The sequence below is a fragment of the Corapipo altera genome, unplaced genomic scaffold, assembly GCF_003945725.1.
Source record: "Corapipo altera isolate COAL_440 unplaced genomic scaffold, ASM394572v1 61411, whole genome shotgun sequence".
Lineage (NCBI taxonomy): Eukaryota > Metazoa > Chordata > Aves > Passeriformes > Pipridae > Corapipo > Corapipo altera.
In genome coordinates this window covers 26,571,635-26,596,687 of record NW_020884875.1, presented here as the reverse complement: position 1 = coordinate 26,596,687, position 25,053 = coordinate 26,571,635, and the positions used below count along the sequence as shown (strand labels likewise).

At 37.0% G+C, this 25,053-nt stretch overlaps 1 long non-coding RNA gene across 1 annotated transcript; it reads right to left on the bottom strand.

Moving 5' to 3' along the window:
* Positions 1–814: 814 nt before the first annotated feature.
* Positions 815–24,842, bottom strand: LOC113943053. Its single transcript, XR_003526179.1, has 3 exons — positions 24,793–24,842; positions 2,885–2,947; positions 815–856 (listed from the first exon to the last, which is right to left on the bottom strand). It is a non-coding gene; the product is annotated as an uncharacterized LOC113943053 (long non-coding RNA).
* Between the last annotated feature and the right edge of the window lie 211 nt (positions 24,843–25,053).

Here is a 25,053-nt window from a genome sequence, read left to right as displayed (position 1 = left end):
AAAAGATGCCTCCCACCCTTCCCAACAAACCCAGAGTATCTCTCACCATGTTCCAAACAGGGAGAAAGATAAGCTTGTTTTAGGACATTTCATAGAGTCATAGAATCAGACGAGTTGGAAAGGACCTCTGAGATCATCAAGTCCAACCCTTGATCCACTACCACCACAGTTGCTAGACTATGGCACTAAGTGCCATGTCCAGCCTCATCTTAAAAACCTCCAGGGACAGAGAATCCACCACTTCCCTGGGCAACCCATTCCAATGGCTGATTATCCTCTCTGTAAAGAATTTCTTTAACCTAAACCTCCCTTGGCACAGCTTAAGGCCATGCCCTCTTGTCCTACTGCTGATTGCCTGGGAGAAGAGACCAACCCCCACCTGCCTACAACATCCTCTCAGGTAGTTGTAGAGAGTGATGAGGTCTCCCCGAGCCTTCTCTTCTCAAGGCTAAACAACCCCAACTCCCTCAGCCTCTCCTCATAGGACTTGTGCTCAAGTCCCTTCACCAGCCTCGTTGCCCTTCTCTGCACCTGCTCCAGCACCTCAACGTCTTTCCTGAACTGAGGGGCCCAGAACTGGACACAGCACTCCAGGTGAGGCCTCACCAGCGCTGAGTACAGGGGCAGAATCACTTCCCTGGACCTGCTGACCACACTGTTCCTGATCCAGGCCAGGATGCCATTGGCGTTCTTGGCCACCTGGGCACACTGCTGGCTCATGTTCAACCTCCTGTCAGTCAGCACTCCCAGGTCCCTTTCTGCCTGGCTGCTCTCCAGCCACTCTGTCCCCAGCCTGTAGCGATGCAGTGGGTTGTTGTCAAAGTCTAAAGTAGTGGCTCTGCTTCCAGATATCTTTCTGCAAAGTGGAACACAAAAAATGTACAGTTATCTAGCTACTAGCCTGCATGCATCTCATGCAGAAAAACTGGTGCTCTTAAAACTCAGAAAGAGGCCACCCAACAGATGAAGTACTTGCACTTTTTCCTCTTACCTGACTAAATTAAGGCAAAATTCATTTATATGGAGACTAAAGGGAGCTCCTGAAAACATAAATCTTCTGCTATTGTGAGCAGTCATTTTGTGTAATTAGATTTTTATGCTCATCATGTTACATTTGCCATGTAATTATATTTTTGTTATGATTTTTTTTTGTCCCTGCTACTCTTCCTGAGATGTATTTTTCATGATGCCATGACAGCTTTTGAATTTCTCTGCAGTCTTTGCAGCTTCCCCAGATATAGCTTTTATATTATTCATAGGCAGAAATGTAGATGTGATAATAAAAAGTGGTCCTTTAAGAGGGAATGTTTATGATCTTCTTTGCTTCTTGGTTCAGAAACTGGTCCTGTTTTATCCAAAAGACATGGTCATCTCAGTATACTAGGATGCACAGGCCTCAAATCCATCAAGAAGAGTTTATTCTGTAGATACATCTTTTGTTCTGCATGGTGCAAAACATAAGCTGCTTGATCAAAATGCTCAGGCTAGGTGGACATGCTAATAGAACTCATGTGGCTTGAGCACGAACCTGGGCTGTATGTTGCCTGTGCAGCAAAACCACACTTGTGCAAGCTGCAAAGAATGACTTGCATATATGTGTACATGAAATACACCATTTTGAGTTGGATTTTATACAGAAAACTACTGGTGTCAGATATAATGTCCATTAGAGGAAATCAGGTCTTCATACCGTGAATCTCAAAACATTCAACTTTGAAAGATACTGCTGAGGTGCTAGTTTCTTTCAGTTTCGCCTGCTTTTCTTTTCTTTCCTGCTAGGCTGTACAGATATGAAAATCTACAAGAAAAGTTTTTGTAAAGATTTCTAGCTTAATTATGGAAATAAAAAATGTTTGGGTAAAACTCTGATGCTAATGAGAATTAGCCTGCTGTTGCCTGTCCTCATAATATTTAAGTAATAGTTTATTGGGAAGTTGTAACACAAACCTAACAAAAGAGTTAATGAACTATTTTTCCATTTGAGGAAGACTCAACTTTGCTTCAATCTGACTGAAGTATGGGGAAAAACCTCTAGTTGTTTCATTCCAGTTCATCTGCCAAACTGCAGTCAAACATATGCTGAGTAAAGTGCAGACATATTTACCTATACAAAAACCTATTACAAAAGAACTTTGTTTGTCATTCTTATGTGCTTTCCAAATCTGACTCCTGAAGATTTAGCCTATGATTATGCTGCTGTTTTAGACAGCAAGTCACTGTAGAAAATATTTATATATGGATTAGTTTTACATTGTTTTATGTCTTCAAACTCACTAAATAATTTCTGGGACACTTTTTCACATCTGAAGATGAACTCTGATTAACTTACTTTTGGCTGTGGAAAATTCTCCAGTGACAGCTTAAGAAGACTGTTGCAGCACAGCTCTTTTTTAAAAATAGTAAAAATACCTCTAGTTTTCAGTCCAAAGTAGCGTGAAGCAACAGACACCTTGGTACGTCTTGATATCAAACACTTATTAATGACTTCATTCCATCGCAATATATTGGTTACACTTCTGCTATATGCATACAATAAAATCTACTTTATATTGAGGCACATGACTAGGTTATCATTATCCTATTTTCTATAACTTTCTAAGAAAATTATATGAGTTTCTGTATTTTTCTATGTATATACAACTACTGTGATATGCTCTGTTGGCTGACATTCTATTTTTTAGAAACAAAACCCAAAGGAATTTGATTTTTTTTCCTAATCCAGAAAACACTAAGGAACTTTGGAAGTGATTCATCACAGAGTCACAAGAGAGATTCAAGGAACAGCAAAAATACTTTACAGTAATAAAATATATATATAAAAATTCTATATTCTAATTAATCAGAATGAGAAATGACAATTTAATACTAGTTTCTAATTGCTTACATGGGGAAAGGTGTAAGGTAATGTAATTCCTCTCCTTTCTTCCAGAAAGTGACCATAATGAGTCTAATAAAGCAAAGGAAAAAATTAAACAGAATCACATGGATCTGAGGAGTGAATTTTCAGTAGTACAATGGTCTTTGAAGCAAAACTCCCAACATTCTTCCAGTGGAATCTTTCTGGTCTGAAATTAAGAGAAGATAACATTCTGAAAGAAATTCTACAATTCAATCATAAATTATTTGACTTGGAGGCATTACTTGCTAAATGTGTGTTGTAAAATGGTCTCACATAGCTTAAAAGTTATTTTACATATACATATAAACTTAAGCTTTCTTGAGTTAATTCAACTATTTAATATTTTGAAATTTCTAGTATCTTTATTGGTTATCCTGAGTGCTTTTGGTCTGCTCCATACCATCACATCTAGAAATGTGACTTGATCAGCTGGAGTTGTGTCACTGAATTTGTTGGTGTAGAGCTGAAGCAAAAATAAACTAAAAACTATTAAAAAAAAAGCCTTTTTCTGTGATGCCATTTTCAATTTTTGTTTCAATTTTAAGTCCCTACAACCTGATGTAAATGTGGTAACTGTTCTTTAACTGCACTAACTTCAGCACCGAGAGCTGACTTCAGTAGGTCAGCAAAATGAGAAAGGATGTAGAATTTCAATCTTTTTCACAGCTGATTTTTCAGGGATCTTGATTCTCTTCCTCCAGATTTTGCTCCTGTTGGAGCACTTGTCTTCCTATTTTTCCTTGAACTCTACCAATGGCCACAAAACATTTATAGTTGATACTGGAAAGGACAGTAATCTACTGAAATTGTTGTCTCCATAGGATTATATTTTTGGGTATTCAAAACTATGTACTGTGCATAAATCAAGTTTTATAATTATTTAAATCAGTTCTCCATCTGACCTGAGTGCCATTCTTTCTTCATATGAAAACTCAGTCAAGATTTTACTGTCCATTCTTTATGATGATTATGAAAATATTAGATTCCCTACCACATTTATTTTCAGTTGCTCTCATAGTTATTCCAGTCTCCAGTATTTCTCTTTGTAAAATAGTAATAAAGGTTTTGGTATATTTCTGTGATATGATAGTGTAGAGGTATAGAGACTCACAACCTACTGAGAATGAAGCATTTCTGCTTCACCTTTAAAATGGAAAGAAATAGAGCTGGAAAATTTGACTGCATTTCAAATGCTGAGTGCAGAGGTTTAGTTGGTAAATTTAAGGTAATTTTGAAGGGAATTTTGAAACTGAGAGTTCTAGTATGTACCATAAAGTTCAGTTTCTGAAAGGATTTGAGAAAAAAAGCTAGAATAAGAAAAAAATTACCATCTACTGGTCACTTAATGCTATTGGTTTTTTAGAAGGGGGATGAAAAAAAAATTCTAAAAGTCTACTGAAAAAGCAAAAAAATGCACGTGCTTTGTATGCCATGGATGTACTTTGAATGGTAATTATTTTTTCTTTTAAGGTGAAAAAGCATTTTTTGTCTGTTTTGGTTTTTCAGTTTTCTCTCATCAACCTGCTCTAACAAAACACAAAAATAATTCAGTCTGTGGCCCAATTTAGTTCAGCATCCCCCTGTGAAAGAGCCATTTGTTTACACTAAGAATGAGGAATCAGGTATATGAAGAGATACTGGAATTCTGCCATATGGTGTAACGTATGGATAGTTTTCGGTGTGTTAAATCTACGGGAAGAAGGGACAAATGTACTGCATTATCCTATCTTGAACACTTAGAGTACTTAGCACTTCCATAACATTGCAAAAGGATTAACTGACCATCACCAAAACAGAGGTTTTGTAAATTTTAATTTAGAAAATGTAGCCTACAACTGGGGACAATGAGGCACAAAATGAACATAGAACTAAGCTGGTCTTGATAATTAAGACATTGGAGCCCTGGATTTTTTCTGTGTTTTTCTTTGTTTTTCTGTTTTTGCGCGACTACTTGTCAATGTGCTACATATGTAGTGGGCTTTCAAATATGTACCTTTGTACAATATGGGCAAAGTTATCCTCATTGCACATTGGAAGTGGCAAAGAAATAGAACTGCCTCTTGTTTCTCAAATGCACTGAATGATAAATACATAATACATATTTTGAGTTTTGATAGTAGTACAAATTCAGTGTGAGTTATTGTAAGTTAGTTGTTGAAGGACAGTTTTTCTCCTCTTTCTGCAGCTTGCTACCTGAAGTAACATTGGTGAAATCACATTTATATTGGTAAAACTTAGCTGCTTTTGTATTTGAGAAATGTAATGAAGAGATATACCAGGAAAATTATCAGCAATTATCAGTGGGATAAAGAAGCAATCAGCTTCTTCTTCCTTTAATCACTCATCCCAGCCCAAACATTGCTCTCCAAAACTGTGGTTGTACACAGGCCTGGTACACATTCCCTATTCTTGAAAGTGACAATATTTTAAAACATTTCTGAGGAACATCTATTTACAGAGATATAATCTCTTCTAAATTCTAGCCTACTATGGGTTCAGTATGACTTCATGTGGTATTCGTAGTCGATTTCACATGTTACTTATAGTCATGGCTATAGAAACAGAACCCAGCTTTCTCAAACAGTTTTCCAATGAATTCTTGGCTGTTTTGTTTGCCTTTCCTTTAACCCAGTGATTGAACATATAACATTGACAAATTTTTTTCTAAAAATAGCATACCAGATTTTTGTTCAATTTTGCTTTGTTTTGTTACAAAGCAAGGAAGTTGACTTCTAAGAGTTCTCAAAATCCTGACAAACCTCATCCACAAGGAGCAGTTTCAGAAATGTCCTTTTGCAGTATTTCCATAAAATATATATAAGATGTCATTTCTTTTCATTTCCAAATAGGTTTAAATGATTCCCATTTCATGCTGTTCATGTTTGTAGCATGATTTTGTAGACAAACTCAGATGATCTGTGCTGGATGAGGTCTTAAGCTCATGTCCCACAAAAATCTTTCTACAAACTTAATATTGAGAAATCTTCAGTTTTTCTGAAGTTAGTTAAACCTCTTGAACTGTATTTTAAGCACAGTATAAAGTCTTTGAGGAGTCATTGATTGTAAATTCTTTTGAGTAGGACCAGAATTTGCCTACTATTTATAACATAACGAAAGCAGTGTGTCTCCGGGCTAGAAGGGGCCATTGGGTACAAGTGGTAAATAATAATAATAATTCATTTAGGCCCTGTCGAAAAGTCGTACAAAGAGATATGGGGCATTTTACCTGGTGCAGTTTCTACCATCTGATGTTCTAACTTTAGTGTCATTTGTAAATGTCAGATTTTAAAATTAAAATATTGTACTTGGGTGTGTTATTAGCTTTTCAGAAGAGCAATAGTAGTGGACAACTCTCCAGGCTTTTTTTATATAAATATGGCTGTTCTCTGTGTAAAACTCATTTTGGGATTTATCATGGTATGCTTAAATTGGAGAGCTTGATGTTGACATTAATTCATTGAAGTGCAAGCATTAAATGTTATTGTACATATGTTATAGCATATGGCAGGATTTCATCTCTCATCTCTTTCTTAAGCTCTGTCCTCAGAGTTACTAAAAGTCTGTCCCATGAGATGACTTTTTGTTAAATTAGGTCAGCAACTGAAGTAGGCCTTGTGCCAACTTCTTTGCTGAATAATATGGCAGTGTCAACACTTGAAAATTATCTTTTCTTCAAACTTTTTTGGTTGGATACCTATAGAGATCTCAGTCTGACCACAGAAGTCTCTGAGTTAATTCTCATCAGATATTTATGAGATATTTTAATTTATATATTGTATTGCTTTATTAACTACAGTGTTGTTTTCAGACATTTGAAGCATACTAGTCAGATGTCTGTGGGGAGAATAAACTTCATCTCTGTGAAGCTCCATAGTGCTGTGTAGGTAAAGACAGGAAGAATGGTTGACCTTGCAGGTAATGCCTTGGTAGTAAGGTGTTTGTAGTAAAACAACGCTTTTGCATTATTTTGTCTCTACAGACTCTGGATTGCTGTATCCCATCTCACTTTGCTCGTAGCTACACAAACAGGTGAAGGGGAGAAATACTAGCACAGCACAAAGTGGTGTATGTATGGTATATCCTCTGCAGGATGTGATCTTGCTTCAGTTTTCCAGACAGAAGGAAATGTTACTCCTGTTACTTTACTAGTAGTTCCATTTCCACTGCCTTTCTGCCATCCATGACTTTATAAAACTTTACCACAGCCACTCTTGCATCTTTTTCAGGCTGATGAGTATAAGCCTATTTAATTGTTCTTTGGTGATGCAGGATTTGATTAGCTTTCTTGCTGCCTTTGAACATTTTCCAGGTCTTCTATTCACTCTTCGAGATGGAAAGTTTAGTACCCCATAGTATTCAAGAGGCAGACATGCCATGGATTTGTACAGTGGCTTAATTATTTTCTCTGGGTTTTTTTGTTTTGTTTTGTTATTTACAGCTTTTTAAATATTTTCTACTTTTTTTTTTTTTTTTTTTTTTTTTGTGCTATCAAGGATTGAACTAAAATTTTTGTGGAAGTATTGATTTTTCTCCTAGACCTTATTACTGGATACTAGCAGCCAGCTCAAATCAAACCTAGACTTTTGGGCTTGTTGGGTTTAAGTTAAAAATTTTAATTTATTATTTAATACACAGCTAACACTTGGATTTATGAATAAGCAATGAACAGAAATTTTCAGACTATTCTGACCATTTTTTTTTCTTCTTTAATATCCCAGTGCAGAATTTCTGATCATATTGTCTGGAATACAGAAGTGACAGTTTAGCTTTTTTTCTTCCAGAAAGATGACTTGTACAGAACGTTTTCATTATGGGCTTTAGAAGCTGAACAAAGATATTACCTTGTTGTGTTTCCTGCAGAAGCAGGAAACCAGGCCCAAGCATACCTCTATGCTTGTCTTCTGTTCATGTAACTGGAAAAATGACATTTTGCGTCATTTGAACAGCAAAGGGAGGAGGGAAAAAAAAAAAAGAAGAAACTTTGCCCAAACCTTCCAAGAGGCTTTGGACCCGATATTGGAATGTGCGTGACCAAGCATGATATTTCCTATGTGCATCCAAAAAATACAGGTTATAACTCAATCTTTGTTCATCCTGTTCTATTGTCTGACTTCAAAAAACAATACTATATGCTTTGCAGTTGCCATTTTTGTCAAATGGATTTTCTAGTTAGTAATGTCTCTCGAATGGGTGGAGTAAGCATTAAAAATATGATTTCTCTTTGCTGTTTCTGATGTTTCCACCGCCTCTTGAGTTTGATTTTTCCGCATCTGAAGTCAAAGTACAACCTGATAGAGACAAAGAGGAGAGAGGAAAGATTAATTTGTACATTTTGAGTGTTGTTCTTTGACTGAATTGCAGAATACAGCATACTGCCTGAACCAAGCCTGGATGCAGAATGCTGCTTATCTTCATTCTTGTTATTAATTTCTTCCATCCCACCCCACCTTACCATGTTCTTTAGTGACAATTGCCTTCCTTTCTAGCACATTTTCTTACCCACATTATATGCTATTCGAGCTCTTTTATTTAGGATTTTTCACACATCCTTCACATCTCCTTTACAGTCTCCAGTCAATAAGCCCTAAGGTCTAAACACTCCTTTACACTTCATGGTTATTCCCTTATCACATGCATTTTCTGTTGCCTAAAGGCAGATCTGTACAATTTTTGTTATTGAAATCTGGGCGTTTTTTCTTCCCAACCAGATGGAAGATGTGTGAATGTGTCTAAAAACTGAGAATACCATTAACGTGGTTTTTACAGAGCTCTGGGAGACACAACATCTCTCTGGCTCCTTCTAAGGTAGGCTGAAAAAAGTAGCAATAACTCCGCAATACAAGCAAAGCAACTTTAGCACATTATTGTGTTTCTCTTACAGTTCAGACTGCAGGGAAAAAAAGATGCACTTCTACTGCTGTGCATTAATCTTTTGCTCTTTGCGAGAGAACACAATCCCCAAGTCATACACAAACTGGATTTACACTATTCTATTAAGTATTGATTGTAATGCTTGAAGCCTTTATTGTTCCAATTTATCAGAGTTTTTTGCACTGTGATGGGTAGAAAACAATACTGTTCCGTGACTGCTAGTTGTGCACTCCACAGCTCATAGGGCAAAAGTGGCCAAGAAGTGGTTTTGTTATCATTTTTTTTTTCATTTTTTTTTAAAGTCAATAGCTTCAGGAGGGAGAGCTATGTTAACCCAATTTCCTCAATACCTGGTGTTGAGCAAATAAAATAAAAAACATCCAATCTCTAATTGGGCATAGACATCTCAATAAGGATTATTTTAGAAGAAATGGATGTCCTTCTCTCACTGCAGCTCTGGTTAGAAAAGGTTAGAAACTCCTTTTTTTTGGCAGAGAGGGATGTTCAATCTTATTTTATCAGAACTCATCTAGTCTCCTTGTTCAACTCCAGAGTGCAGTTATTGCTTCAATAAAACATAAAATCAAATTTTAAAAGAGAAATTGAATATAATCATCAATATTTTAAATAAAAAATCATAAAACTTTATGAAAAAGTATATAGGCATAAGGGAGCCAAGACTGCTTTCTGACATATTTCGGACAAGTTTTCTGTTCTCAAAATATGCATTTCGGAAATGATGACTTGGAAGATTACAATTCTGGAAAACATCTGAGTCAATTTTTTGTCAAAACATTGCTTATCTACAGACATATTTATACATCTTATGAAACAAGGTTGCGTTCTTGCACCAACTCTATTCACAGTCTTTTTCAGCATGATGCTCCAAAGGGCCACAGCAGACTTTGACGAAGAAAATGGAACCTACATTTGATATTGTATCGACGGAAGCCTATTCAACCTAAGGTAACTGAAGGCCCACACTAAGACCTTAAACCTTCTTATCCGGGAGCTGCTTTATGCTGCCGCTGCCGCCCTTGTTTGCCCACACAGAAGCAGCTCTGCAGCATTTAACATCCTGCTTTGCAAAGGCTGCTGAGCTTTTTGGGCTGGAAGTCAGCCTGAAGAAGACAGAAGTTTTCTATCAACCTGCACCTCAGGAAGTCTTCCATCATCCCCATAGCACCATTGGCCAATCAGAGCTCAAATCAGTCCAGCAGTTTAATTACCTAGGTAACCTCATCTCCTCGGATGGTAAGATTGACGGAGAGATAGACAACAGGTTAGCAAAGGCATAGAGAGCTTTCAGAAAACTCCATGAGAGAGTTTGGCGGAATAAACACCTGAAGAAAAGTACAAAGATCAGTGTTTACAGAGCCATAGTGCTGTCTACTCTTTTATATGGATCTGAATCATGGGTCATTTACCGTCACCATCTGCAACTCCTAGAACGCTTCCATCAGTGCTGTCTCCATACAATCCTAAACATCCACTGGTCAGATTATGTGACCAATACATCTGTTCTAGAACAGGCAGCAATCATAAGTATTGATGCCATGTTGCTGAGAAGATAGTTGCATTGGGCAGGGCATGTCTCCAGGATGAAAGACCACTGCCTCCCAGAGATCTTGCTTTATGGTGAACTTGCCACTGGCTGCCACATTAGAGGAGCCCTGAAGAGAAGATACAAGGACTCCATGAAATGACATCTCAGCCTTGGTCATATTGATCATCATCACTGGTCTACTCTGGCCTCCAGTCAGGAGGTTTGGAGACAGACCATCTATAACGCTACTGCTTCTTTTGAGAACGCATGCAGGATCACCCTTGAGGAGAAAAGACAATGCAGAAAGAACCGTGTCTTGTCGATACCACCTAAGTAGTCTTTCCACTGTGCCTTTTGCAACCGGACTTGTCTATCTCGCATTGGCCTCTTTAGCCACCAGCGTGCTTGTAGCAAGTGTGGGTAGAGTCCTCCTCAAATCTTTGTTCACGAAGCCTAGACATGATGATGATTTATATATCTAAAATAAATCTGAAGGGTGTGACAGAGAAATCCAAATCACCTGTGTAAGAGTGTCTGCGCCAGAACTTGATGGAAGTAAAAACTGCATCATACCGATTAAAATATTGGTTTAACTTCATATGATTGTTTTAAAAAATTGAGACTGCTCTCTGCCCCAATTTTCTACATGTTATTATGCATCTCATCTATGAGTTCTGTAATAATATTTTGTATTTCATACAGATAAAAATTCACTTCTTAACTGAAGGAGGATTACTTTAGCATTGAATCCACCTTTTGAGGAAAAACACAGATACTCATCTAATGCAGCCCAGCTAGGGACACGGGGAAGTTCACTCAGGTTTTGACACAGGTTGTAGGCTGAAAAGGAGTGAACCAGTTCATTAAAATGGCTCCCCCTTTTATAGGGGAGCGAGGAGAACTTTCCAGAGTATGGTGAACAAAGGGAGGAGTTTCAGACAGGAGAAACAACAATTGGGTACAGAGCATAAAGGGGAGGGATAACAATAGACTATGCATGAGAAGGGAGTGGAACTCTTGTGGGACGAACCATTACAACGTGGGGATAGGAACAAACCATTATTAAAAAACATTAAAACAGCCATAAATTTGTAATTTCTCTCCATTCAACAGTCTCAGTTAAACAAGTCCATTATTTCAAATCCATTCCTCTTCTTCCGTGAATTCTTTCAATGCCACAGCCCAGCGATGGTAGTCTTTTCCTTTTGGTTCTTCAGAGTCCTATCTACCTCTCCCCCTTTTTTGTTTTCTAAAACAAGATTTGCTGAAAGACTTTTTAACAAGAGATTACGCACACAAACAATCATGAATGGAATGAAAGTTAAAATGGCCCCGAAAGTAAATAATGAAATCACACCTATAATTATCAACTTATTTATCCAATTAGGGAGAGAGAGAAAATGAAGCCAATCAAATAATCCATTTAAACCTTTATCTTGAGAAACATGGATATCATGAACCAATCTTTAAGTTTATTGATACTTTGATGTATGGACTGAGAGTGGTCTGAAAAATTCATGCAGCACATCCCCTCGAACTCCTGACACCCGTGTCCACGTGCCAGGAGTAAAAAGTTGAGGGTAGTCTTTTCCCTCTGGTTCTTCAGAGTCCTCATCCACAGTCATCTGTCTCATTTTCAGATATTTGGCCATTAAAGAACCTGAAAACTCAAAGCCATCGAAAACTTCATTCAGTTTTGTTTCAGGTGATCTGTGTACTTGTCAGTATTTCAAGGTAATTCTCAGCTACAGGCTGCTGAGGTCTGGTTTAAGGAGTTATTACAGAGCATATCCTACTGTGCAAAAGATGCAAAATATTTTCTGGTATGTCTTCAGTGTTGGTTCATATCCTGAAATCAGCAAGTGTGGGATTTGAAGCAGGGTTGTGTTTTTTTACTTATACAGTAAAGTGCTTTAGAGGACACAGAACCACTGCTACCATCTCCACCTTATTTTTTTCCGAAGTTGGGAATTACAGAGAAGATTCATCACCTGTGGGTGAAAGGAAAGACGACTAGTTCCCTATAGCTGAGGGCTAATGGAGTTGGTATCTAGGTCTGTCTGTAAGAAATAAGGACTCCAGCGTTGACACAGAACTGGTTACCTTAGGCAGCTGCATGCCAGGTTACTGGCTGCTGTGAACGTTGTTGGTACATATCAATAAATTGCTGTGTCCTTCAAGAGGAACCTGAAAATGTAGTTCGGACTTCTGTTAGATGACAGGAGAAACTTGAAGGTAGTATAAGGCTCACTGTTGTAATGTCAAAGTTTTGTTGCAGAGTGGGCTCTCGTGCAATAACTGAATTACCCAAGGATTCCCTAAGTATTCTCATAAACACTGCTTTATGCAAAATGGAAATGTTTTCAGAGTTTAATCCTGGGATACACGTGTAGGACAACCCTATATATCCAGTACATGCAGGTATGAAACTCGAAGGTGCTCTGTTACAGTCAACACCCACAGAAAATAATGTTGTTCTTTTGCATCTCTGCCTTTGTTTTAAATTTATTTAAAGTTCATTCCATATATTTAATTATAGTGATGATAATTTAAAAGACTTTGTTAAAGGTGGATGGATAGTTCAGCTAAACCATGCCTTTTCCTTATATCCAACTGGAATTGTATCAAGCCTAAGCAGAGACTGAAATTTCTTATTTCATGGAGGTACATGAAAATTGAAAAGAAATCCTACCTTGTTTTCCACTTTGGGAGCCTGGCAACAGTCCACCTGAGTGTATGGAGAGCACTCTTGGCTAGCCCAACTGACAGTATCAGGCTGTGAAAAGCTTCTGCAGAGGGACTGATGAAATAAAATCCAAGGTCTTCAATTCATAGCTCTGCATTGGTCAAAATATCTGTCTTCTTGGAAAAGTACATTCTCTCCGTGTCAAAGAGTGGCGAAGTTGATACTCACACTGGCAGAAACATTTCTGGAATGCCTTCAAGAGTTTCTGCTAAAAGCATGGCCCAGGGTTTGTAATGTAGAGCATGGCTAAAATTTGGAAGAGAATTCTTCACATTATACATTCTGTGGTTCATACACAGAATCATCTACGAGCTTTTAAGACAGTGTGAAGAGGAGTGAAAACATTTTCTTTACGCCTTCTAGGAAACATTGAGTTATGGGTTTATCTGCTCAGTTCTGAGTAAACATTAGTTTACTTTGCATAAGTCTCAGATTAGAAAGATGTAATTGAATTTGGGCTGACAAGAGAAGAACATCAAGGGCAATTAAACTGCTCTCATTTTTATCCAGGCGGGAACACTACATGTTTAGAGATTGCATTGAGACGTGGAACCTCAGGTCAAACAAATGTTTTGCACATAATTCTAACGAACAAGTACTCCTGGGAAAGGGAGAAGAAAGAGAACTGGCTGTATTTTCTCCTCCATGCTACTAGATTATATCTTATTAGCCAGGTGTATTTCACCAGAGAGAACCATTGCTTGCAGTTGGGAAGAATTTTTTGTTACGCATCTATAATAAAATGACTTTTAATTGTACCTCTCTTCAAAAACAGGCCAACAGCAATGAAAAAAAAATCAGAAAAGCACTTAATAGTCACACTGCATGCTTTTACATTTTACTTAACTACTTGTGTTCCATCAGGATCATCTAGTCCAAGACCTGGACCCTGATGTTGTAACACATCATGGCAAGAAAAATCCAGGACAGGGAAGTGTTCAGGACAGAATTGATCACTCAGAATTAAAAAGGGGCAAGCTAAAAAGAAGTTCAGAAGGTAGATCTAAAATAAGATAAGGCATTGTAAGAAAAAAGCGAAGAGAAATTGGATGTTAGGTTTGTGCCAGATTTGTTCTATTATTAATCAACATTCTGGTTCTCTAAGACTTAACCAAATCTTGCCATCTGTTCATCATCAGTCATGGAAGCCGTTAAAAGCAGAACAATGTAGATGTTTGCACTTAACTTGACAAGAAATGGAGAAGACCCTTAACATTCTTCATTATCATGTAGAAAAATGGAAGGTTGATAATTCTGCAGAGCCCAGGTTGGAAAATTGAACAGACAAGAAGAAAAGAAGAATGAATTAAGGGGAAGCTATGGGTACATTTGTGCATTACATAGACACTCTGCAGCTCTTTTGAGGGGTAGTTGAACAAACACACCACCCTCACCGACCCACTCCCCTTATTTAGCTTTTTCTTTCTTTCTTTCTTTGTTTTTCCACAAGGTAAAAAAAAAAAGAATTTTTTGCCAATGGTTCATTTCACAGAATATAGATCCAGTAGGAAGAAGTAAAATGTTAAAACCATTAAGTGATTAATGAAGTGTCAGCATAGGTAGGATGAAGGCAAGGATGAATTCTGGCAATGTTCCCAAGAAAGAAAAAACTGTTGTATGTTGCGAGAGACATAATCATTGGCATATGAGGGAAAATAGGTCTGGTTCAGGAGAAAATTAAGTGCTCAAACATGTTGATTTGTTTTTCTTGTGAGATCACAGAGATACTTCTTCAAGCTGACTTATCTGTATTAAGATAAAAAACTGGCACTTTTCTTCCTTCTAAATGGTTTGAGTTAAAAGCAAAAGATTTGTGCTCTGTTGTTTCTTCTGCACCCAACCCTTAACCCTGCCTTCTCCCTCAGTTCCACAACTGTAATTCTGCTGTGAAATTTGGATATTGAGAGAGAGAGAGATGGAAGAAAATGCTAATATCCTTTTCTTTGTTCACTTTGTCCTTTACTTCTTAAATTTGGATCTTAGGATTAATTTTTTTATTATTTGTCTTGTATAGTAAAAACTAAAAGAAGTATAATATCTTCTAATGTTTTCATGATTAGAAAGCAACTTGAATGAGAACTGTTGTTGTAGCTGCCTTCTGATCATATGTGAACATACCAAGGAAATCATAGGCAGAATGAAATTCTGACATGAATTTTGGTCTCACTGCAAATGCTATGTTACCTCATTTCAGTGATGAGATTCAGTATGCTAGTTTCTATGCTGATAATAGATGGATCTGCAGAGGTTGGTATGTTTCACAGCAGCATTATGTCTTGGGTTTCATCTGGAGAACAGCAGAGTAATGGCAGTGAGCTTTCTAAGCTTTTTGAACATTGGCTGTATGAGTTTTTCTAGTCAAAATTACTAGAATAGTAGCATTAAGTGGCTAAAATTCTGCAAAATGGATATATTATAAAAATAAACAGATAAAATAAATCACTTATTGTTCAAAAGGGTTTAGATCCTTTAATTTGCACAGCTCAATTCTACACTTTTGCCTCTTAATGCAATAAAAAATATTATACGCATTTTGCTTAGTAACTGAATTTACTTATTATATTGTGGGGGAATATATTCAATGCAACTAAACCTACAATGAAACAAGTGCATTTTACTTACAGAAGTGAGAAAATTCTATTTTGTAGGGTACATTATTTTTCAGCCAAGAGATTACTGTTTAGGAAAGTCTCTCAAAATGCTCACAAAATTGTCTGAAATTGTGAGGATAGTAAATAATTCATTTCAATTTTTATATTTCTTCTCCCATCAGGGAAAACTAGCTTCGAGAATATCTTATCCCACCATTTCCTCTTGTAATATGAGAATGCTCCATGTCACATGGTTAGAAGAGTTCCCGCAAGACCTTTGAGACGTCTTTTAAAGAGACCAGTGAAGATTTCCCACATTTCTCTTAGCCCATTGCAAAATTTAGGCCTTTATCTTGCTGTGTCTCAGTTTGCTGATGATTACATTAACAGTAACGACTTTCTGAACAATGGGGAGGATTAATGTTTGTAAAGTGCCCTGAGATTCTTATTACGGATTCAGTTACAAAGGCAACATATTATTCCCTCCTTTTTAAGGATTAAGATATGCATTAGTGGTCCATAAGTAATGCCAAAGAACTCTGGATTCCTTGAGAACAGAACCTCAAATTCTATAATTTATAGCTGTAAATATATTTGTAGCTTTTATCATTGTACAAGTCCTCAAAGTAAGTTGAAACTGCCTTTCTACATCAAATCTGAAGACTGCTTCAGAACAGAGAACCTGAAATGGACAACCCTGCTGATTCGTAACCTCTTTAATCCTCTTCTCTGGCCTTTCTCAAGCAATATAATATTTTTGTTTCTTACACTATTGTCAGATACATGATTCTTCATGCATGCAAGGTGTGATATAAACTCTCTAGATTCTGTGCTTCATGGAACTGAAACTTCAAATATTATCTGATTCAAACATTATGGAAATCTATATGACGATACAATATTTTATGTTTATGGTTTGCAAATTCTTTTGACATGCTGTATTCTCAGCTTAAATAAATCAGTGTACGTTGACATTATTACCATTATTCTTAATGACTCTTGATGAGGTCATTGATCTAAATAAATTGGTGTTTAGTAACCTCTAAAGTCTAGCACAAGAGTTTTGCAGAAGCAGACAGTAAACTGGAAAGGTGCAGTTTCCCATAAGGCTTAGGTTACTGGTAGTATAATAGTGACCATATCCCTTTTTCTGGTCCTGTAGAGAGGTCTGTTGTTTAACCTTTCCAGAAATTGTCAACTTTAGACTGAAGTAGAAGCATTTGTGTTCATCTGAGCAAAGTGTGAGTTAACAGAAAAGGACCTAACTAGCCAGCTCCTCTCTGCTGACAGAGAACGATCATTCACTCTGGTAGGTTATTCCTGTGGCTTGAGTTTTCTCTTGATTTTCTTAATTACTTGTAGTGGGTTGACCTTGACTGGACACCATGTGCCAAACCCAGCCACTCTGTCACTCCCCTTCACAGCCAGACCAGGGAGAGAGTAAGATGGAAAACAACTTGTGAATACGGATAAGGCAGTTTATTAAAGCAGAAGCAAAGTGGAAGCTTGCGCGCACAAAAGCAAAGCAAAGCAAAAGATAACACAGTTCATTCTCTGCCTCCTGTGAGCAGCGATGGTCAGCCACTTCTTAGCAGCAGGGCTTCAGCATGTGCAACAGTTGCTCAGCGGGCAGCCACTGGACACAAAGAATGCCTGTCTTCCTGCTCCTTGCCTTTGCTTTTATGTCTGAGCTAACATCACATGGTATGGAATATCCCTTTTTGTTAATTTGGGTTAGATGGCCCACTTGGGTCCCCTCCTAGAATCTTGCCCTTGATTGAGGAGAGAATGTTAGAGTGCTGATATTGTACCTGCCCTGCTCAGCAGTAGCCAAAACACCAGTGTGTTATCAACACCCAATCCAGCTACCAATGCAAAGCACAGCACTAAGTGGTTTACTATGGGAAATGAACTCCGCCTCAGCCAGACCCAATACACTACTATAAACTGTAGCTAAACTGTAGCGCCCTGGTAACGTTCTTAATACTAAGCTCTGTATGAAACGTCTTTTGTTTGAGAAATATGTTCTTGGTAATCGTTTCCAAATGAGTAGCAGTTTTCCAGGTTTAACCATCTGCAAAGTGCATTTTCTCTAGTCTTTTGGCATGTTTTAGAAAAGGTACGGAAAGCACCCTCCCTCTGTTTGACCACATAAGAACAAACTGAAGTGTAACTAAGTAGTGAAACACAGTCCAGAAGTCCCTCTGCAGAGGTAAGAGATTACAGAGGAAGAGTCACTTCCAGTATGATCCAGGAAAAATTTCAGAGACTTATAGAATAGTTTGGTTTGGAAGTGACTTTTTGAGGTCATGTAGTCCTCCCTCATGGGAGGGGACACCTGCAACTAGAAAAGGTTGTTCAGACTCCCAGTGATGGGACTCGTTCCCACTGGGAATGATCCCAGTGATGGGATATCTACCACGTCTCAGGGCAACCTGTGCCAGTGTTTCACCACTCTCTACATAAAATATTTCTTCCTTATATCTAGTCAGAAACTACCCTCTTTCAGTGTAAAGCCATCACCACCTGTTCTATCACAACAGACCCTGATAAAAGCTATAGACCCCATTTCAGTACTGAATGACCACAGTGACATCTTCCCAAAACCTTCTCTTCTCCAGGCTGAACAACCCCAACTTTTTTAGCCTTTCCTCATAGGAAAGGTGTTTCATCCCTCTAATCCTGTATGTTTCATGCCTTTAAAGAATAGCAAGGCTTCCTTTCACCATCACTAGACTCACTCTGTATACTTGTAGCCTCTTTGAGAACTTTCTATGCTACAGTTCAGCCCCACATGCACTCTGCAACAAGATGTACTTACCTAGATAAAATAAATACTGATTAGCATCTTCTCCATCATTTTTCCCCATCTTCCGCAAATGCTTTTATGTCAGTTTCTGCAAATCAGAAGCACCTGGATTTAACACTGGAAATAACACTCCTAGGTGGCAAGTGATACTTGGTTGATTGATACAACTTCATACAGAAGTAATTTGGCAAAATAGGACACAGTTTTCCTTGTTTCTCAATAAATTAAAAATCAACTTTGAAAGTTGAGACTCGTGATCTGTGAGGATATTCTTGTCTGGTATTGATCACAGTAAAAATGTGACAATATGATGAACCATTATTTTCTCAATAGACAAGATCCTGGTTGGTGCTGAACAACAATAGATTGCTAAGAAGATGGTATTTTGTATATGCTTGCAATAGCTACATTTTCAAAAATAGTTACAATTTGCAATTACAGCATCAAAATCATGTAAAATGGTGTAAGATTTATATTTGTACTGCAGAGCTTCAATACAATTTTCAGAAGCACTTAGTAGCTAAAAGCTTCTGGGATTTCTGTGTGATTTATGTCATTTAGGTTCTTGGAAATTTCACTGTGCATCTGTGTTTCAGATGGGACAATAAAGATCAATGTGGTACATACAGGGAAAAGGTGCAGCTGTGAGGATGAAGCATTAAGCAATTAAATATTCATTAAATGTGTTGGTAGGTATCTCAGAAAAGTGAAATAAGACTTTCTCAATGAAAATGCAAATAAGCATTACATATTTGTAAATAGTATTAAAAATGCAATTTATAAATATTTCCTCTGTCATAACTCTCCACCCTTTAATCCATTTTTCTAACCTTTATTCACATGTCAATTGCCACAGAGTGCTTCAGATAAAATACCAGTAATGTAGGTCATAAATGAATAAGTCAGTACTGTGTCAGTACATAAGAAACTTGCATAGTAAAAGCATTGGATCATCAGTATATCTTCAACCAAACAATTATATGTAGATGTTTATCTAATGATGGTCCCTCAGAAGAAGAAAACTACACGATTTGATCTTCTGTCAGGATACTATTCCCTAGGTCCTTCTAAGGAATCCACATGCTTTATGCATGTTAGTTAATCAACTTCTATGCTCTCTGAGAGGTGATGACAGTTAAAATTGTTATCAGGGCAGAACCAAAATGTACAGTCCAGCTGTATCACATGGACAATTCCATAGGCTTTGTTCCAGCCTATAAAGAGATGTCCTCCAAGGAAGGTCAGTAAGGACACAAGTCCTTGTCTAGAAAGCATATTTTTCTTCAGAAATTTAGAGTCTGCATTAACTAGAAGACTGGTTGTATGTATGAAATTAATGCTTGTTTATGCTCTGAGTAGTGGCAGTCTTGTCTGCGCAGTGGGGAAGGTTGTTTTTTTTAGCTCAGAAAGGAGATTAATTCACAGATGTTAATGAAGTGCTCAATTCTGACAGTGCTGCTGAGGACAGAGACAGGTTGCGATGCAGAGTGGGCTGTCAGTGTGCACACCTGCGGGGGCCTCTTCGTAATTAGCAGCAATGTCTGAAGGGCTTGTGCAGTGATACCGTGCCTACTTCTTCACCCTAAAGTCTCAGGGATCATGGATTACCTAGAGCTGCCCTTCTTGACCACAGGTCTTGAAGATTGTGGCTGAGGAAACTAGCCTGCTCTGTCCCTACAGTTCAGTGGTCCTTCCTGGGGAGAAAGGACTTGGCTTGATCTGCATAGAATTGAAGTTTAATACAAATATTATGAGTTAAATAGATTTGGTTTCATAATTGCCTTATTAGGAAGTATTTTACCTGGAGAAGAATGCATTTAAAAAAATAACCAAAATCAATGCATGCCCAACATTGTTTTGGGTTTCTTCTCTGTCGAAAAACCTGGGAATAATTCCAATCGGAGATTTAAAGACTCACTGTAAAACAACAAGAACTAAAAAAAAATCCCACAACTCCCCTCCACAATACTACAACCCTCAAATCCTGAAGCTCTTGACTTGCTATAATATCAAGAGTTGCATAAAGTAATTTGGCTGTGACCGAAATTAAATTCCCTTTCTTGCTTCCAAGTGATCAGTTCTCTCTTATCTTCATGATAAAGAGGGACGGGGTAGAATTTGTAAACAAGAGAAAATAGTGAACACAGCCTTCTCTGGTTTTATTGTGTATAATTCTGTCTTTGCTTCTTTGCTTGTGGCATCAGTTCATACTCTTGGCCTGGTGTCTGAAACTGTAGCCAGATGTAGCACGGACTCTTTGCTTTAAACTGGCATATGGTGTCATCCCGCGAAGATGCTGCCTCTGGTTATGATAATTTTAGCCAAAGTGTTAATTTAAAGGCCTCGGAAGAATAGCAAAACACTTCCATGGTGTAAGAATGATAGCAAAAATCACATCTACATACTCATCAGATGAGTATGGAAATATTTACAAAATCCAAATGATTATATGTTACTTGGATAAAGAGTTGAAATGTGACACAAAATATGGAAAAGGAAAAGATTCACCTTCTAATTATTACAAACAATCCATAGTATTTATTCAGATTTCAAATTCCCTGATTCCTTGTATTTATGGTAAAAGTGTCCAGCAAGCATAAGAAGGGTCAGCTTGGAGTGCTCTTGAGCAACAAAAGCTGGAAGCTGGATGTAAACTACATTTTCTGTCTTTGAAAATTACATTCACAGATGACTATGATCTTTCATTCTGCAGACATATGTTTACTGATCAATGTGAATGTGCAGTTCTAACATTCATTATAAATTTCTTCCAAGCTTTTTTAAAAAGCATTAATAGAAGAAAAGGCCTAAAGAGATTCTATTTGACCTTGGCAGCAGACAATGAAAGTCAGCATTTCAATGTTTTCAGTTTTCCAGCTTTGGAAAGGTAATGTCTACACTGGGAAAATGAATAATGTAAGGAAGAAGGTACCATTGTATGCCATTTTCTCATCTATGGAATATAAAGGATCTGGTCGCACAGAAGGCCTGTGAAGTATGAATGAAGTGTGATATGGGACCTGATTAGGACTGAAAATTATTCCTCTACTATAGTCCCTCTGCTGAAGTTGGTATTTCCTACAATCCAAATGTGGCTAATAGTTTTTCTACATAGATAGTGACTCAAACTAGAGGACTAGGCATTTAGAAAACATAAAGCTTTTCTTATCAGATCAGAGCTATGTGAAGGAGAATTTAATATTTGTAATGTTTGTATAGAGATTTATCTCAGAGCCACTACTTTCATTTATATTATTTCCCAGTCTAATCTAATATTTGCTTGGAATCTTCCTTATGTTCAATATTTTTTAGAACTGTAATAAATAATCCAATTCAATTTAGAAAATAATAATGTTTTCCTTCAAATTCTAATAATCCTTTGATATAATCTGTACCAGTTATAGTAACATGTAGTAATTTCCTTCCCTTTCAATTTATTTCCCAGGTCTTTTTTCTTTCCGATTCTTTTTTCTTTCCTTTTTTCCTTTTTTTTTGTTTTTTTTTTTTTGTTCAATATGTTTGTAATGGGTTGGTAGGTCTTATTTGAATTCATGGTTTCAAAATATAATTTTCAATTTCTTCCTTTAATGTACTACATATTACTCCTGAACAATTATGCATAATCAATAATGGATATTAAGTGCTGCCCAGCACAAACTTTTCATTCATACATTTAAAGATATTCATAATACATGTTCTGGCTGTTTCTTCTCTTCAGTTGTCTTATGCAGTGCATACAAAAAAGAGTTGCATGGATTCCTCATCCTTTTCAGGTACTACAGGTAGAAGTTGCACATTTTTTATTAACACGTGAATTATAGCAGATCCCCAATGAAATGGACTTGTTTCATCATTTAGTGTCTTTTTGTAAGACTAATGTGAGTACATGGTAGTCCTCTGAAAACTCCATAGTTCTTACTGTTGTAATGGTTATTTTCTTTCCTAGATACTTTGAAACTCCTTGAGTTCAAGTCTAAAGAAGTTGGTCCAGCCAAACTCTTGGGGTTTTTTTGAGCTTTCATTTAATTTTCATACAAGCTAAACCCCTTCATTTTTCAGTATAATTTACCAGATTCATAATGAGTGAGTATTGACGTCTATAAATAGCTTGGTATTTTTATAAGCTGTTGTTTAATGGCCTCAGCTTTGTGCAGAGAAATGAAGGAAAAGAAGTTGTGGCAGTTACGTGAAGGTTCATGAAGTGTGCTGTTCTAGCCATGCTTTTATCTGGGGCAATGGTTAACCTCCCAAGCCAGTTAGACATGGACTGGGTGAGAACTGTCTTTTTAGACCTGTGCATTGAGGAGAGAGATTTATCCATGGCACAGTGTCAGTATGGTTGGTAATAGCTAGAGCTTTCTCAGACATAGATCTTATTATGTTCCATCTTCAGATAAGTTATTAAATTACTTAACCCCGTGGGGAATGTCACTTAAATGTTTTTCCCTGCTAGGCAGGCTGTATTCTAGTAGTGATGGCAGCTCTTTTATAGGCATCTGTTATGGTTATTTTAGCTATAAATAAACTTCCCTCTCTATGTGTTTGGCTTTCCAAAACTCACTTGTAACACTCTTCAGAATGCGTGTTTGCTTCTCAGTTGGTTCTGGACCTTGGCTGATGTGGTGGTTTGAAAACCATAGCAGCTGACTTTCTACTTTGCATACCAAGAATGCCAAGCCACATGATCCTAATTTAGCAGGTCTTCCAGAGGTGTTCTCCATTGTGCATCATTTACTCTATCCTTCTCTCTCTGCTGTGGTACAGGTATCTAACTAGCTTTTGACACTACATCCACAATTTAGGGATTTGTTTCAGGGGTATGTGGTGCTTGAAAATTTTAACCCAGTTTCTCCAATTTAAATCTTCTGCTTCTGTTGAATGAATTATCACTTCTGTAACATATTCCCTTCTCAGCATAGTGTAAGTGTCAGGTAAACATTGAGACAGTTTTAATTAGAGTTGAAGGGAACTTTTTTCACTGTAGTAAGTGTTTTAGGTACTGTGGATGCTTGTAATTTTAAAAGGAAATAAAAAAAAAAAAAGGAAAAATATCGGCATAAATTGTAAACCAACACAATACTACAGGTGTGTGTTGACCTAACATTCTATGTGCAGATTGGATCTGATCTCTTCTGATATATTTTTTTGACTAGTTAACATGTTTGGAGGACAGATAATTCTCTAGAAAAAAAGAAGGTTTTACTGTGGGATAGATTTTACAAGGAGTAAGCTCAACAAAAGTACGTCCCAGTATAGTGACTCACAGATTAACTTCTTGGCATAATCTTATCCTACAAAGTCAAACAGTTTGCTTTCCTAAACCAAAGTAAATTTTACTTAATATTTCTTTTTGCTGTTGGGAGATAGATAATAAGGAGGTCAGTGATCTGCTCTGCTGAAAATTTCTTATTCTATGTTTCTGGAGGTTTATGTTCTTCTGCTAGTAGACAGTAAAACGTTTACTGTGCTAAGGATGCTATTGTCAGTGAACCATTGGATTATTATTATTATTATTATTATTACATCATTATTAAATATGGTTTACAATAATATAGCAATTATATAGCAATATGAGAAAGGACATCTGTTATAGTGTCATAGGAATGTATCCATTTAAACCATGTACCTAGGCATTAAGCTAGAGAATGTTTGATTGTTATCTCAAATATTAAGTATTCTTATGTCACTCCTCATAGAAAAAACAGAACATTCAGGATGTGATTGTGGACACCTGGATAGCTAATTCCATAATGAGATTAGAGTTGTGACTAATTTTGTATAGTATGGAAATATATATATAGGGCATGGTGGTTTCCAAACTGCCCAAAGTTTAAAACTTGTATCCAAATAGTTCCTCTCCATGATAATGACTAATCATAACATATGCTTTGCTTTTTGTTCATGGTGCATTAGTGATATCTGCATCAAGCTTAACTCACAAAATAGAATATAATAGTCTAATTTTTCAAAGCACCTAAAACTCTCTGGCCTGTAGATTTTGAATGCAACTTCATAATCAGAGTGCTTGCTGCTCACTCTAAGAGCATGATTGCAGCACTCAAACAATACCACAGCAGAAATCTCTGAGCTAATAAAACTCTGAGTGATCCAGGTTGGTGAAGAATACACACTTACTCAGGTCTGGAACCAACATGGTGTATTTACATTGCCTTATGACTAAGCAATAATTAAAAAAACAAAGAAAAGAAACAAAAACCCTCCATGCAAACAAACCAACCACAAAAAACCCCCCACAAACCCAAAACAAAAACACCCAAACAAACAAAAAACCAACCAAACAACTCCTCCTGAAAACACAACGAAACCTACCCAGAAAGCCATCATGTCAGAAGTCTCTAGCTGGTACATACTTACTAGCCTCTGAGTTAATCATTAAACATTTGTAAACATTTCCAGAACTGAGTTTGTGCTTCCAGGAGAGCATTTACAGAATTAATCTAAAAAATATAAATGCATCTTTATGCATTTATATGAAGAGTTATGAAGAATTTTTTTAAAACTCATTAATTTGGTCAGGTTTGTATTTGATAACGCTAATGAAAAGATGTATGAGAATAATGCCTCAAGAAT